The sequence below is a fragment of the Eleutherodactylus coqui genome, chromosome 7 (genome assembly GCF_035609145.1).
Source record: "Eleutherodactylus coqui strain aEleCoq1 chromosome 7, aEleCoq1.hap1, whole genome shotgun sequence".
Lineage (NCBI taxonomy): Eukaryota > Metazoa > Chordata > Amphibia > Anura > Eleutherodactylidae > Eleutherodactylus > Eleutherodactylus coqui.
Genome location: NC_089843.1, coordinates 175,088,706 through 175,106,197, shown reverse-complemented (window position 1 = coordinate 175,106,197; position 17,492 = coordinate 175,088,706). Strand labels below are relative to the sequence as shown.

General features: G+C 46.7%; 1 protein-coding gene across 1 annotated transcript in view; it reads left to right on the top strand.

Moving 5' to 3' along the window:
• Nucleotides 1–6,347: 6,347 nt before the first annotated feature.
• Nucleotides 6,348–17,492, top strand: part of SMARCAD1 (SWI/SNF-related, matrix-associated actin-dependent regulator of chromatin, subfamily a, containing DEAD/H box 1) — an 85,138-nt gene continuing 73,993 nt past the window's right edge. The window contains exon 1 of the mRNA XM_066574035.1: nt 6,348–6,465. The gene's annotated coding sequence lies outside the window, so the exon portion shown is untranslated. The remainder of the gene's footprint in view (nt 6,466–17,492) is intronic.

Genomic DNA, 17,492 nt, shown 5'->3' with positions numbered 1-17,492 from the left:
ATCAACTGATCTTCCCTGTACTATTGAGAGAATAAAAGAATCCAGGCTATCTATAAGCCGATAGATGGTGTACAGATAGATGAATTCAAGTCTCAAGGTCCAGATGAATTACATCCTAGGCTACTAAAGGAAGCAGTGGAGGTAATTGCTAAACCACTTGCCATAATCTTTGAAAATTCCTTGAGAACAGGAGAACTCCTAGAAGATTGGAAAAGGGCAAATGTTGTCCTTATCTTCAAAAAGGGGAAGAAGGTGGATCCAGGAAACTTCAGGCCTGTGAGCCTGACTTCTATACTGGGAAAGATCTTTAAACAAATTATTAAACAGCGTATATGCAAGCACTTGGATAAAAATGGAGTAATTAACCAGAGCCAGCATTGGTTTATAACAAACAAGTCATGCCAGACAAATCTAATTACCTTCTATGACAGAATCACCTACTCGGTTAATCAGGAAAATGCGGTTGATATTGTATATCTTGACTTTAGTAAAGGATTTGACAAAGTATCTCATACTATACTTATTGAAAAATGACCAAATATGGGATTGACAAGGCAACTGTTAGGTGGATTCAGAACTGGCTGAGTGATTGTACTCAAAGAGTGGTCATAAATGGCTGCACATCCAAGTGGAAGAATATATCAAGTGGGATACCAAAAGGCTTAGGTCCAGTGTTGTTCAACATTTTTATAAATGATCTGGAGGAAGGAAAAGATGGGACACTGATTAAATTTGCCAACGACACAAAGCTAGGAGGGATAGCTAACACTAAGGAAAAGAGAGAGTATTCAAAAAGATCTAGAAAAGCTTGAACAGTGGGTGGCGACTATTGGAATGGTATTTAACAAGGAGAAATGCAAAGTCCTACATCTGGGCAAGAAAAATGGAAAAAAGCACATATAGAATGGGAGGAATTGGGCTAAGCAGCAGCACATGTGAAAAAGACTTGGGTATACTAATAGATCATATACTGAACATGAGTCAACAATGTGATAAAGAAGCCAAAAAGGCAAACTATTCTGGTGTGCATTAAGGAAAGCATAGAGTCTAGATCATGTGAGGTAATTATCTCCCTCTACTCTCCTTTAGTCAGACCTTATCTGGAATAGTGTCCAGGTCTGGGCACCCTACTTTAAAAAAGACATAGATAAACTGGAGCAAGTTCAGAGAAGAGTTACCAAGCTGGTGAGTGGTCTGCAAATCATGTCCTATGAAGAACAGTTAAAGGCTTTGGGAATGTTTAGGTTGCAAAAAAGAATGCTGAGAGGAGACTTGATAGCTGTCTAAAAATATCTGAAGGGTTATCACACTGCAGAGGGATCAGCCCTATTCTCATTTGCACAAGAAAAGACTAGAAGCAATGGGATGAAACTGAAAGGGAGGAGACACAAATTAGATATTAGAAAAATCTTTCTGACAGTGAGGGTGATCAATGAGTGGAACAGGTTACCACGGGAGTTGGTGAGTTCTCCTTCAGTGGAAGTGTTTAAACAAAAGGCTGGAAAAATATCTGTCTGGGATGATTTAGTGATTCCTGCACTGAGCAGGGGGTTGGACCCGATGACCCTGGAGGTCCTTTCCAACTCTACAATTCTATGAAAGAGGGGTTTGGTTTAGGAGATATGGTATGCCTCTCTGAAGAGGTGCATTTTTAGAGCAAGCCTGAAGTTTTGTGTGTCAGGGATTGCCCGGATAGTTTGAGGTAGTGTGTTCCAGAGAACTGTTACTGATCTGGAGAAGTGTTGGAGGTGAGAATGAGAGGTTCGAGTTAAAGGGACACTTAATCTGATTTGGTTAGTGGGGCACGCGGGTGGTGGATTGAGATGAGGGATGCAATGTAGTGTGGCATTGTGCTATGGAGAGCTTTATGGATGAGGGTGGTGAGTTTAAATTGAATTCTGTATTTGACGTGCAGCCAGTGCAGTGACTGGCAAAGGACAGAGGTGTCCGTGTGGCGGCTGGACAGGAAGATGATCCTGCCTGCAGCATTCAGGATGAATTGGAGGGTGGAGAGTCTGGCGCAGGGGGGGCTGATCAGCAGCAAGTTGCAATAATCGAGCTGAGAGTGGATGAGGGCAACAGTGAGCGTTTTTAACATGTCCACGGTGGAACAGAGCGGATTCTTGAAATGTTCTTGAGGTGCAGGTGACATGTTTGACCAAGAGATTGAATGTAGGGGGTAAGGAAAAATCAGACTCGAATATAACCCACAAACAGCGGGCGTACTGTCTGGGAGTTATGGTTGTGCCACAAACTGAGATGGAGATGTCAGGATGAGGTCAGTTAGCAGAGGGCGGAAACACGAGTAGGTTAGTTTTTGAGAGGTTCAGTTTTAGGTAGAGAGAGGACATAGTATTAGAGACAGTGGACAGACAGTCGGTGGCATTCTGACGAATGGTGCTGTGATATCACAGGAAGAAGTGTTTAACTGTGTGTCATCAATATAAAGATGGCACTGATCGCCAAATCTCTTGATGGTTTGTCCAATAGGGGCTGTGTAGATAGAGAAGAGCAGGGAGTAGTCTCCTCTCGACTTGCCTATCAGGAGGTCATTTGAAACTTTTGTAAGGCGGTTTCTGTCGAGTGTAGAAGGTGGAAAATGGACTGTAGTGGGTCAAGAAGAGTTTTCTGAAAGATAGCTTATGAGGCGGGAGTAGATCAGGCATTCTAATAGTTTGGAGATGAAAGAAAGGTTTGAGATAGGTCAGTAATTAGCAGCATAGGTCGATTCAAAAGTCGGTTTCTTTAGCAGTGGGGATAAGATATCATGTTTGAATGAAGAGAGGAAGATGCCAAAGGTCAGAGAGAGGTTGAATGAGGTGGTAAGGTGGGAGATGACAACAGGGAAGAGTAGGTGTGAGGGAAGAGGGTTGATAGCCCATATGGTTGGGTAACCTGAGGAGAGCAATCTGGAGACTTCTTCCTCTGTTGTTGGTGTGAGTACAGAGAATAAGCAAAAGCCTTAAGTATTGAAGATTTTAGGGTCAGAGCTAGTCCGGGATTTGGAGGTTATATCTTGCCAGATGTTGTCAATTTTTCTTTTTGAAGTAAGCAGCCAGCTCTTCAGCACTGAGACCCATCAGTGGTGTGGGGTGTGTGCTGTAATTTAGGGCTGAGGAGGGAGTGAATAGTGTCAGAGTCATTTAGGGTTGTGAGATAGTGTGGAGAGGAGAGAGGTGAAATAGACTTGTTTGGCGTGGGGGAGGGCGAGGTTGTAGTTTCTGAGCATGAATGTGAAGTGGAGAAAGTCTGTAGACTTTTGTGACTTTCTCCACAGCCATTCTGCACACCTAGAGCACCGCCTGATGAAGCGCGTTTAAGACGTGAGCCAGGATTGCCGCGGTCTGAATTGGATTGCTGAGTTACGGAAGTGCTGCTTCATACAGCATACTGGGTTGTAATGTGCTGCAACCTGGTTGGGGCAAGAGAGGACAGAGGTAGGGGAAAGAGAAGACTGTCGGGACTCAGCAAAATTTGGGATGTGAACAACCTAAAGGTTCCTGTACATACGATAGGTAGGAGGGTCTGGGGAGATGTAAGGGAGCTTGACAGAGAAAGAGAGTAGATTATGGTCCGAGAGCGGGAGAGCGGAATTAGTGGAGTGAGAAGAAGAGCAGAGACCAGATCCAGAGCATTACCATCTCTGTAGGTGGGAGAGGCTGTGAGTTGTGAGTGACCAAGGGAGGAGGTAAGCGATAGAAGCTGAGAGGTAGAAGGGGAGACAGGGTCATTAGTGGGGATGTTAAAGACACCTAAGATGAGGATTGGGGGAGGACCAGGGGGGGGCGGTAGATAACTGCTACTCACATGCACAATGTACGGAAAAGCTGTGGGGTATGCACCTCAAATGATGGGAAAGTGAGTGACGGTACCGGGGGGATGACGTGGTAGGTGCATTGTAAAGAGAGAAGAGCACCTACTCCTCCACCACGCCTGTTTTCCAGTCTTGGGGTATGGGAGAAATGCAGGCCATTGTAAGACAAATCAGCAGGGGAGGCAGTGTCAAACTCCTGTATCGTTTCTGTGAGAGCTAGCAGGTTTAGAGATTTAGCAGTGAAAAGGGTGTGGATGGTGCGGAGGGTATGCATGGACTAGTATGCGTGCTGAGACAGGGGAGGGTATGCATGGACTCGTGGTTGGGCTTGAAGTGTGTCTCAGTGAGGCAGGCGCGCGCGGGGGGGGGGTAACAGGAACACTAAAGGGTGGACTAGGATTAAGAGAAATATCCCCCGCTGCTAGTAGCAGCAGGATAGAGAGGGTGAGCAGGTGGTTAACAGATTTGTGAGGGCGGCTGTTATGTTTCTCAGTGGCTGCAGGGGGAATGAGGTGCATTAAGAAAGTGAAGCGTGCATGTGAACTGTGCATGGGCGAAAAAAGGAGAGAGGGGCTTATATGAATAAATGCACCAGAGGTGGAAGTTGGAAGTAGGTTTAAAGTTAACAGTAAAGATGAGGATAGAGGCTACAGCAGTAGTGATACTCAATGAAGTGCAAGGTGTTTAGGCAATTTATGTAGCCACCTGTCTCCTGCCATGTCGAACTGCCATATTTAAATGCATAAATGACTTGATCCAAGTCATTTCATACAGGATACACATGCGTGCCCCGTCACTAGCGTGCCAGTAAAGATAATACTACTAGTTTATGACCCAAACTGTCACCATCACAGGGATGCACAAACCTGCGGATGTAATAAGCCCGTATGGAAATGCCTAAGACCTCATGTCCACTGGACAATTAGAATTGCAAAATCTGCGCGGGTGTCCCACACACGTGATCGGCGCCCACAGGGATGCATTGCACACCCGCAGGTAAGTAAATACCTGCGGATGTCATTTTTCCCTGCCGCGCAGATCGCACATGTGGGCAATCACCCGCAGCATGCTCCATTTTCTGCGAGGCTCCCGCAGGCTTCCATAGAAGCCTATAGAAGCTATCCGGATCCGCAGTACACCTGCAGCTAAATTTCTGCTCTGCCGCAGGAGAGCGGGAAAGCAGGGGTTCAAGAAAAAAAAAAGGGTGCATGGCGCATGTGCGTGGCATGCTGCCGGCGTACCGAGCACATCCGCCGGGCGAAAGGAAAGAAGATCCGGACGGGAACCCGCAGGTAAGTAAAATCAATTTTTAGGCCTCATGTCCGCAGGAAAGGAGGGACCCACTGCGGGATTCTGCATGGAGAATCTGCGCGGGCCCGAATTTCCTAGTGGACATGAGGCCTAAGGGTATGATTACACGCAGCAGAGATACTGCAGCGAAAAATACCTCTGCGAATTCAGCAGCATTTCCGCATCCAAAGGACTTCCAAATTCCCCCACTTTCGCATCACCTGACCAGCAACGCTCACTAGAGGGTGTCCAGTGAAGGAAGTGACAAAAGTGCAAAAGACTTCGGAGGTGGTGGTGGTGGGGGGGGGGGGGGGGGGCAGTATCTATTCTGCATATTGCACGCGCAAATACGCTTAAGTAAAATGTGATGCTGCGGATTTCAGTGACCACTCTGTGGTACAGCAAAGACGGCCTCACACAGCTGTATTTGCATAGTGACCAGAACCCACTGATTTAAATGGGTTCATCCTCATGGTTCTCTTTTGCGTGGAAAAAAACGCAATATTCTCTATTTTTATGCGCATTTGCGCGCCAACGGTCCCATAGGAGCCTATGTGTGTGGGGGGAATGCACACATATGAATGCGCAAAACACTACGCATTCCTGTGAGCACCGATGCCTCGTTATACTAATTAGCCTTTTATATCAGGGCAGAGGTGCTCACTCAGTATTTGCGCAGGCATAGTGCGCAAAAAACACTCCTTCACTGCGCAATGGCCTCAAGCCGGATTCACACAGGTGTATTTGCGTGCGTATTAACACATATGTCAGCGCGCAATACGCAGTGAATAGAACCCATCGATTTCAATTAGCTCTTTCACAAGCATGTATTTTGCATGCGCAATTCCGTTGTGCAAAAAAATACGCAGCATGTTCTATTTTCCCGTTCTTTGTAGCGCTCAGCTGACTTTCGCTGGACTACATACCGGGCGGCACAACCGCTCAGCTGTTTCCGTGTAATGGGGGGGGGCGCCGAAGACAGATAAGGATTGTTATTTTTTTACTAGCCTTTTTTTTTCTTTTAGAGTGGAAAAACCCTTTAAACTGTCATACAATGAAAATTCTGCGTCGGTTCTGCGGTAAAAGGCTTCTTCTTATGTCTGGGCCTCCCAGCAGCTTCCTGCAGTCACTTCTTCTCTCCATCATTATCTTCTCCCCTGCGATAAGAAGCTCTGCTGTTGCTATAGTAACCAGGGAGCTGGGCGTACGGGGCAGTGACGTCACCGACAAACCCCGCATTCGGCCGACACACAGCGAGAGCGCCTCTAGCGTCAGCGGCGCGCCAAGATCCCCGGCTTGACTGCTGTCGTCATCAAGCTGCGTCGTGCAGGAGCCCCGAGAAGCCGCGGGAAGCGGAGGAGGTAAGCAGTGTGCCGCCCGCGGCGAGGCCCGTATGTGCTGAGGCAGGAGCAGCGCCCCGGGGGGGTGATGGGGGACCGCTAGTCTCGGTCGTAAACCGCGGCCTTTGTGTCGCACAGGAAGTGTCTGAGGAGAAGCCGGCCGGTGTCTTTGTGTGGCGGGGAGTCCCCTGTCTCCTCGGCGCGGGAATAGTGGCTGACAGAGGAGGCCATTGTCTGCAGGAACACCCCAGCACGATGAGGCTGGCTGCCATCATGGCTTCTCCTGCCCCCGCACACTCAGTGCTCCTGCCTGCTCCGTGCTATTAATTACTGCTTCCTCAATCTATTGTTTGCTGCCAGCAGCCATGACTGACGCTCCTGTTAGAGCAGTCCATTCTAGTTTGCCCGTGACATCCCCGCCAACCCATTCACCATCGCGCCGCCTGTTAAAGGCATCGCTGGCTGGCTCAGACGGGAATCGGTCAGTCTCCGTATAAGGCGGGTCTACCACCAACTGGTGTTAATTGCGGAGTCCGCGGTAAACGGCAGCCATTGTGAGGCGCGTGCTCTTGATTTTTCCTTCATACTCGTGGATACGGATTGCCTATCCTGCGAGCGGAAGAAAAATCACTGCGCGCTCTATTATGCCACGGACGGCCTCCATTGAAGTCAATGAGCATCACAGCCGCAGCCCATACACCACTAACATAGTATATGGGCTGCGGGCAGCAGTGTCATCGCTAAGGGACGGCGCCGGGAATACAAATAATAACCTGTACCACGCATGGCGCCTTCGAGCCTAGGGGGCCATACACAATGTAGGTTAGTGCCGTACCAGAGGTCACCGGCCGGCTCACAGCCGACAAACGCTGCAGGCCACCCGCATGTGGAGTCCGATCCGGTCATGTGAGCCTGACCGCAGTCAATAAGAAAGGCCTAACGATAAGTGCACTGCGTAGCCATGTCCGTGCCCCCATATATTAGGACAAGTACTAAGGGTGCCTGTGTAGCTATGTCTGTGCCCCTGTATATAATAACACGTACTAAGGGTGCAGCCATGTCTGCGCCCCTGTATATAAGGACAAGTACTAAAGCTGCACCCTGCAGCCATGTCTGTGCCCCCATATATTAGGACAAGTACTAAGGGTGCACTGTGTAGCCATGTCTGTGCCCCTATATATAAGGACAAGTACTAAGGGTGCACTGTGTAGCCATGTCTGGGTCCCCTATATATTAGGACATGTACTAAGGGTGCACTGTGTAGCCATGTCTGTGCCTCTATATATAAGGACAAGTACTAAGGGTGCACTGCGTAGCCATGTCTGTGCCCCTATATATTAGGACAAGTACTAAGGGTGCAGCCATGTCTTGTCCCTTATATATTAGGACAAGTACTAAGGGTGCACTGTGCAGCCATGTCTGGGTCCCCTATATATTAGGACATGTACTAAGGGTGCGCTGTGTAGCCATGTCTGTGCCTCTATATATAAGGACAAGTACTAAGGGTGCACTGCGTAGCCATGTCTGGGTCCCTATATATTAGGACAAGTACTAAGGGTGCAGCCATGGCTGTGCCCTTATATATAAGGACAAGTACTAAGGGTGCACTGTGTAGTCATGTCTGTGCCACTATATATAAGGACAAGTACTAAGGGTGCCCTGTGTAGACATTTCTGGTCCCCTATATATAAGGACAAGTACTAAGGGTGCACTGTGTAGACATTTCTGGTCCCCTATATATAAGGACAAGTACTAAGGGTGCACTGTGTAGGCATTTCTGGTCCCCTATATATAAGGACAAGTACTAAGGGTGCACTGTGTAGCCATGTCTGTGCCCCTATATATAAGGACAAGTACTAAGGGTGCACTGCGTAGCCATGTCTGTGCCCCTATATATTAGGACAAGTACTAAGGGTGCCCTGTGTAGCCATGTCTGTGCCTCTATATATAAGGACAAGTACTAAGGGTGCACTGCGTAGCCATGTCTGTGCCTCTATATATAAGGACAAGTACTAAGGGTGCACTGTGTAGCCATATATGGGCCCCCTAGATATTAGGACAAGTACTAAGGGTGCACCGTGCAGCCATGTCTGGTCCTTTTATATATTAGGACAAGTACTAAGGGTGCGCTGTGTAGCCATGTCTGTGCCCTTATATTAGGACAAGTACTAAGGGTGCCCTGTGTAGTCATGTCTGTGCCCCTGTATATAAGGACAAGTACTAAGGGTGCACTGTGTAGCCATGTCTGTGCCCCTGTATATAAGGACAAGTACTAAGGGTACACTGTGTAGCCATGTCTGTGCCCCTGTATATAAGGACAAGTACTAAGGGTACACTGTGTAGCCATGTCTGTGCCCCTGTATATAAGGACAAGTACTAAGGGTGCACTGTGCAGCCATGTCTGTGCCCCTATATATAAGGACAAGTACTAAGGGTGCAGCCATGGCTGTGCCCTTATATATTAGGACAAATACTAAGGGTGCCCTGTGTAGTCATGTCTGTGCCACTATATATAAGGACAAGTACTAAGGGTGCACTGTGTAGTCATGTCTGTGCCACTATATATAAGGACAAGTACTAAGGGTGCCCTGTGTAGACATTTCTGGTCCCCTATATATAAGGACAAGTACTAAGGGTGCACTGTGTAGACATTTCTGGTCCCCTATATATTAGGGCAAGTACTAAGGGTGCCCTGTGTAGTCATGTCTGTGCCACTATATATAAGGACAAGTACTAAGGGTGCCCTGTGTAGCCATGTCTGTGCCCCTATATATAAGGACAAGTACTAAGGGTGCCCTGTGTAGACATTTCTGGTCCCCTATATATTAGGACAAGTACTAAGGGTGCCCTGTGTAGTCATGTCTGTGCCCCTATATATAAGGACAAGTACTAAGGGTGCACTGTGTAGCCATGTCTGTGCCCCTATATATAAGGACAAGTACTAAGGGTGCACTGCGTAGCCATGTCTGTGCCCCTATATATTAGGACAAGTACTAAGGGTGCACTGTGTAGCCATGTCTGAGCCCCTATATATTAGGACAAGTACTAAGGGTGCACTGTGTAGCCATGTCTGTGCCTCTATATATAAGGACAAGTACTAAGGGTGCACTGTGTAGCCATATATGGGCCCCCTAGATATTAGGACAAGTACTAAGGGTGCACCGTGCAGCCATGTCTGGTCCCTTTATATATTAGGACAAGTACTAAGGGTGCGCTGTGTAGCCATGTCTGTGCCCTTATATTAGGACAAGTACTAAGGGTGCACTGTGCAGCCATGTCTGTGCCCCTATATATAAGGACAAGTACTAAGGGTGCAGCCATGTCTGTGCCCCTATATATAAGGACAAGTACTAAGGGTGCAGCCATGTCTGTGCCCCTGTATATAAGGACAAGTACTAAGGGTGCAGCCATGTCTGTGCCCCTGTATATAAGGACAAGTACTAAGGGTGCAGCCATGTCTGTGCCCCTGTATATAAGGACAAGTACTAAGGGTGCAGCCATGTCTGTGCCCCTATATATAAGGACAAGTACTAAGGGTGCAGCCATGTCTGTGCCCCTATATATAAGGACAAGTACTAAGGGTGCAGCCATGTCTGTGCCCCTATATATAAGGACAAGTACTAAGGGTGCAGCCATGTCTGTGCCCCTATATATAAGGACAAGTACTAAGGGTGCAGCCATGTCTGTGCCCCTATATATAAGGACAAGTACTAAGGGTGCAGCCATGTCTGTGCCCCTATATATAAGGACAAGTACTAAGGGTGCAGCCATGTCTGTGCCCCTATATATAAGGACAAGTACTAAGGGTGCAGCCATGTCTGTGCCCCTATATATAAGGACAAGTACTAAGGGTGCAGCCATGTCTGTGCCCCTATATATAAGGACAAGTACTAAGGGTGCAGCCATGTCTGTGCCCCTATATATAAGGACAAGTACTAAGGGTGCAGCCATGTCTGTGCCCCTATATATAAGGACAAGTACTAAGGGTGCAGCCATGTCTGTGCCCCTATATATAAGGACAAGTACTAAGGGTGCAGCCATGTCTGTGCCCCTATATATAAGGACAAGTACTAAGGGTGCAGCCATGTCTGTGCCCCTATATATAAGGACAAGTACTAAGGGTGCAGCCATGTCTGTGCCCCTATATATAAGGACAAGTACTAAGGGTGCAGCCATGTCTGTGCCCCTATATATAAGGACAAGTACTAAGGGTGCAGCCATGTCTGTGCCCCTATATATAAGGACAAGTACTAAGGGTGCAGCCATGTCTGTGCCCCTATATATAAGGACAAGTACTAAGGGTGCAGGCATGTCTGTGCCCCTATATATAAGGACAAGTACTAAGGGTGCAGGCATGTCTGTGCCCCTATATATAAGGACAAGTACTAAGGGTGCACCGTGCAGCCATGTCTGTGCCCCTATATATAAGGGCAAGTACTAAGGGTGAACCGTGCAGCCATGGCTGTGCCCTTATATATTAGGACAAGTACTAAGGGTGCCCTGTGTAGCCGTGTCTGGGTACCCTAGATATTAGGACATGTACTAAGGGTGCCCTGTGTAGCCGTGTCTGGGTACCCTAGATATTAGGACATGTACTAAGGGTGCCCTGTGTAGCCGTGTCTGGGTACCCTAGATATTAGGACATGTACTAAGGGTGCCCTGTGTAGCCGTGTCTGGGTACCCTAGATATTAGGACATGTACTAAGGGTGCACCGTGTAGCCGTGTCTGGGTACCCTAGATATTAGGACAAGTATTAAGGGTGCACCGTGCAGCCGTGTCTGGGTACCCTAGATATTAGGACAAGTATTAAGGGTGCACCGTGCAGCCGTGTCTGGGTACCCTAGATATTAGGACAAGTATTAAGGGTGCACCGTGCAGCCGTGTCTGGGTACCCTAGATATTAGGACAAGTATTAAGGGTGCACCGTGCAGCCGTGTCTGGGTACCCTAGATATTAGGACAAGTATTAAGGGTGCACCGTGCAGCCGTGTCTGGGTACCCTAGATATTAGGACAAGTATTAAGGGTGCACCGTGCAGCCATGTCTGTGCCCTTATATATTAGGACAAGTACTAAGGGTGCGCTGCGTAGCCATGTCTGGGTCCCCTATATACTAGGACAAGTACTACAGTGGCACTGTGTAGTCATGTCTGGGTCTCTTATATATATATATTAGGACAAGCACTAAGGGTGCACTGTGCAGCCATGTCTGTGCCGCTATATATAAGGGCAAGTACTAAGGGTGCAGCCATGTCTGTGCCCCTATATATAAGGACAAGTACTAAGGGTGCAGCCATGTCTGTGCCCCTATATATAAGGGCAAGTACTAAGGGTGAACCGTGCAGCCATGGCTGTGCCCTTATATATTAGGACAAGTACTAAGGGTGCCCTGTGTAGCCGTGTCTGGGTACCCTAGATATTAGGACATGTACTAAGGGTGCACTGTGTAGCCGTGTCTGGGTACCCTAGATATTAGGACAAGTACTAAGGGTGCACCGTGCAGCCGTGTCTGGGTACCCTAGATATTAGGACAAGTATTAAGGGTGCACCGTGCAGCCATGTCTGTGCCCTTATATATTATGACAAGTACTAAGGGTGCGCTGCGTAGCCATGTCTGAGTCCCCTATATACTAGGACAAGTACTACAGTGGCACTGTGTAGTCATGTCTGGGTCTCTTATATATATATTAGGTCTGTGCCGCTATATATAAGGGCAAGTACTAAGGGTGCACCATGCAGCCATTTCTGTGCCCCTAGATATTAGGACAGGTATTAATGGTGCACTGTGTGGCCATGTCTGTGCCCCTAGATATTAGGACAAGTATTAATGGTGCACTGTGTGGCCATGTCTGTGCCCCTAGATATTAGGACGTATTAATGGTGCACTGTGTGGCCATGTCTGTGCCCCTAGATATTAGGACAAGTATTAATGGTGCACTGTGTGGCCATGTCTGTGCCCCTAGATATTAGGAGAATAAAGTTTCTTGACCTTTTTAACGCTCCAGAAATGAGTATATGAGTTTGAGGCATCGTGTATACATGCTGCTCTCTCCTGTGTAGTTTCTAGGTCTTATCAAATGCTGGGGCACTACATCTACAATGACCCCCATTCTCCCTATAGGTGGGAGTTCTGGAAGTGGAATTTATTATGGCACATACGTAGGTCATACCATAAATGTCTCAGATGAGAATGCCCTTGGAAGTGGTTCAGTATGACAATGTGGCCCTCAGGCCAGAAAAAGTTGTCTGCCTTTTCTCTGTAGGATTGTATGTTGGGGTCCAGACTCTACTTCCCATCAGGATGTGTACACACCAGGCCTTGATTATGATGATAAAGATGTGGCCTCGTCCAATTGTAGCTGTAACGATGGCTACGTGAATGTCATGTTTTGTTCCATTGCTTTGGTGAGTCACTTGACATGCCCACTATGAACTTCTTGTCATTGAGAGTTAAGCCCGATTTACACGCAAAGACGATCGCTCAAAATTCATCAGAAACTGATAGTTTTGAGCGATCATTTTTGCATAGGTACTAATGGGCTAATCAGCCGATTAGTAGCTAACTAGCTTCATTTGCATGTATTTAGAGAACAGTGAATGGTCTTTTTCTCTAAATACATCGCTATTCTCCAGCAGGACAGCAGCTGAAAGAATGTTATCAGCGCTGCTCATGGAGAACACAGCATGCGGTCCATCTTAACTTCAGTGTCAGAAAAGGGAAAATGTTGTATATAAATAAGCTTTGGGACCTGCTTGTAGTGTATATTCCCTGTATATATGCTGGGCAAATCCACTGGAGCTTTTCTATAGCAGATATCAAAGGATTAAATCTGCCGTATACCCGGAGCCAGTTTAAGGAGCCACGATGTGTTCTTTTCTCTGCGGAACTGCTCAGTGTATTGCATGCACAATAGCCAAAGAGAGGTGTGATTCTGCCGTGGATTTACGCCATGGGAAAAAAATCGGAGGAGGTCTCCATTAATATGTTATTAATGGAGACCGCGGTAAAAGGCGTGTTTTTCTGCAATCTTCAGGGGGGATTTTTTTTGTTTATTCCCATGGGATTCCCACGGCGTAAAAACTCTGGGGGCGTATCCCACTCCGTCTGTAGTCATGAGCCCTAAAAGAGTCTATCAATTGCTTAAGTAGCAACATGAATGACATCGTGGCCCCCATGAGCCACAGCAAGACACCTTATATCTTGTCATGGCGGTTCTCTTGCGTTCTTCATTATATATAGGATTAAGAGAGTCAGGAGACCTCATCAGGGCAGCGATGTAAAATGCTATCTCCTTAATCCACAGGCTTTCTGGATTTTTCATTTAAATAGAGGGTCCCAGACAGGAATGAATTTGAAGCATGAAATCATTTACCACTTTCTTTCGGTAAAATGGCGGGCAGCCGAGTGGAAACCGAACAGACCTCGCTATAGTCAATGGGGTCCATTCGGCGCTGTTTGGTTCTATCACGAGCCGGACACGTTCGGCCGGCGGATTCCCCTTTACTGATCCCCAAACGGAACCCCAAGCACGGATGTGAAAGCCGCCTAATTCAGTATATTGTCTACTTAAAGACGCTTTTTATATGGCGGTAAAATTATGCGATGCGAGAGTGCGTAAGAACGCAGAATTATGAAACCCATGCTCTTCAATGGCTTCCTTCACATTTGTAATGTTTTCACTCATGCAATGTTGTGTGGAAAAATAATCACGGTGTGTCCTATCTTTCTGCGTTCTGCTCTTTTTCTTTATCGCCAATGTTTCCCGATGGCGCCTTCGTTTTATCGCATCACAGCCCACGAACTAGCGATTTTAATGCAATGCTGTTTTAACATTAGAAAGTCCTATTGTCTCTCACGCAAGAAAATTGCAAGATGCAGCGATGTTTTTGCGAGAAAAAGCGCTGCCGCTCAGATATCTCATGAAGTAAAATTGTGATATTGGCTGTGTGAAGCTAGCCTAAGGGCGCCCACCCACTGGCGTTTTTTTACCTGCGTTTTTCCTGCACAGGCATAGAGATAACATGTGTTCCTGTCCACTGGCGTTTTTTTTGCGTTGCGTTTGCGTTTTTAACATAGGAACTGTCAGTTGCATATGTGTCCTTATTTTTTTCCTAATGCACCCATGAAAGTCAATGGAAATTAATGGAAAAGCCGCGGAAAAATCGCGGTAAACGCGGTGAAAACGCTGCGTTTTTTTCCCGCGGAAAACGCAAACGCCAGTGGGTGGGCGCCCTTATGGTGGATGTGATGGATCTCTCCATCTGATTGGGATATAATCATGCTGGCTGTTTGTGGGTTTTATATTTATCATTTTTCCTATCCATCCATTATCTGTGTGTTGCTCATTGTGTTTATGCATATCCACGCCTGTTAGTTTATGTGCTCTGAACCTGTTATCATCATTACTTGGGAGTATCCACCTGGGAATGACGGTTTGTACTGGACATATATCCATCCGTAGTCGTGAATATGTCTGAAGCGGGGTATGGCTCTTAATTTTATATTTAGGTTGGAGTATTATATATAGAAATGTTGTTTGTTCGCAGTGACGGCTTTAGGGGGACGCGAACTGGGTAATTGCCCAGGGCCACCATCTCCAAGGGGCCCGAGGCATTGGACTTGCATCATGTGCAAATACAGAGATAGGTTGCTGCAAACCTCCCAGCTCCTTTGTAGACCCCTGCAATGCAAGTTGTAGAACTGTGCTGACTCCACCTGGACAAGTGAGGTGTGTGTGTGTGTGTGTGTGTGTGTGTGTGTGTGTGTGTGTGTGTGTACTGTATACTGTGCCTTTCTGAATGTATATGGCCTGTATGTATGCATGTATGTGCCTGCATGTTTGCATATAAGTACTTGTATGTATATGCATACTATGTATTAAATAGCACTGCAACCTAGAAGTTGTAGTACATACTGGTAAATGTAATAGCCAAAAGAAATTGCTGAAAACGTGTAATTGTAACAAAAAAAACTAGTTTTCTTGTTTTTCTTTGTGTAGACACTTAGAGCCCATTTATACTTGTGTTAGGGCTTTCCGTCTCTCTATTTCAGTTTTAATTCAATTTCTCTGCTCCAAAACTGTGACAAATGTTTTTTTTCTCCTTTTTTCGCCAATGTTTTTTTTTTTAATAAATGGAAAGGTTTCCTTTTTTTAATCGTGTTTTGGCACCATGAGAAGCCAATATGAGAATTCCCATCTAAGGAGACCCCATCACCTCATCTTATATAGAGCCTATCAGACCTTGGTGTGAGGTAATGGGGTTCATCAGTATCTTGGTACAGTTATAAGCATATGCCATGACACTGGTGTTGGAAGAATTATTCTCTGATCATGTCCTCACAGTGCATTAAAACTTCTAGCCCTACTCGTGTAGATAAGGATCCATACGGACAGGACAGGTAGGTGAGTAGCACCTGTGTTTTACACCAAGTGTGGGTGCTTAATCATGGCATTGGTGATTAAAAAGAAGTCATTGGAACTATACAGGACTGTGGAGTTGGAGCCAAAGTCCCATTTTGGTACAGGAGGAGTCTAATTAATTCAATGCAATATTTGTTGCATATTTCCTTTCATAGGAATTTAGGAAAGCTTTGAAATGTCTTATAAATATATGTTCTCTTCATCTAAGCCCCTATTTATCAAAAACATGGATAGCTAGGATGTGGAAATAGCAGCAGAAATCAGTTATTGCCTTTCCGCTCCTCATCCTTATCCTACTTCTTCAAGACTGAGCTACATCTGCACATACTCATTAGTGAAGCCCCTCCGTTACAGACCAGAGGAAGAAGGTAGCGAGTAGTGGGCATGCCTGGACCCATCTCAGAACTGCTAACGAGAGCAGGAAGACAGTATTACAGGGAACCTGTCACCTGCCTAAAGCACCACTAACTTGCGGTGGCTTTGTACTTGCCCAGTGTCCTCGTTACTGTGGGGCACACCGCAGAAGTCCGCGCATCGGGTGACAATCCCAAAGTATGAGCATAGGACTCTAGAAAGAGTCAGATTTTCGGGGGCCGTGGACTTTAGCGGAGGGAACCAGGAAGTGGCCGAGCATTAGAAATACATTACCCCGCTCCCTGTCACCTCACCTAACGGCACCATATGTTACTTTATGGTGCTTTATGACGGGTTCACTTTAAGGCAAGTAAAAGCATACCTTTCACTAAAGTTTGCATAAATCAATAGTCCAATGTATGTTTTCTTTGTATTCTTTATGTTTAGTTTGCTTTTCTCTTCGCACTCATGATTGAGAGGTTAGCTGATGGCTATTGCACTATGCAAAGAAAACAAGAGGAAACTCTTGGATACAGGAAAACTCAGCAGAACGATGGAGGACATGTAATATATGTTAAAAAGTAGTATAGGTACAGATGAACCTTGACACTGGCCAGCTGCTTCGGGGTATGACTCGGCACTCTGCTCTCTCCTCCCCATTTGAATCACTTAAAAAACATGCGTCATATATAAGTTGGAGTCTTGGAAAATTGAGCAGACTGAGTGGTAGGATTGGGTAACCACCCTCCCCGCCCGGCAGCTTAGTCAGCCGTTTACAAGCTCGGATGCGGTTTTTGTAGTTCTGAATACATTTCGCAGAGAGAGTGTTTGTTTGTTTGTTTTTAAAGGGGTTGTCCTGCGAAAGCAAGTGCGGTTAAGCACTTCTGTATGGCCATATTAATGCACTTTGTAATATACATCGTGCATTAAATATTGGCCATACAGAAGTTATACACTTACCCCCTCCGGTGCTGGCGTCCCCGTCTCCATGACGCTGACCGAAGCCTTCTTCTGCCTGGATTAGACGCGCTTGCGCAGTCTGCCCTCTTCTGTCCAGCTCCGGCGTGCTCACGCCGCAGAGGACTTCTGCGCATGCACAGAAGACCTGTGCGGCGCAGGCACGCCGGAACGGCCCCCTCAGCGGGACAGAAGAAGCAGACTGCGCAAGCGCGTCTAATCCAGGCAGAAGAAGGCTTCGGTCAGCGTCATGGAGACGGGGACGCCAACACCGGAGGGGGTAAGTGTATAACTTCTGTATGGCCAATATTTAACC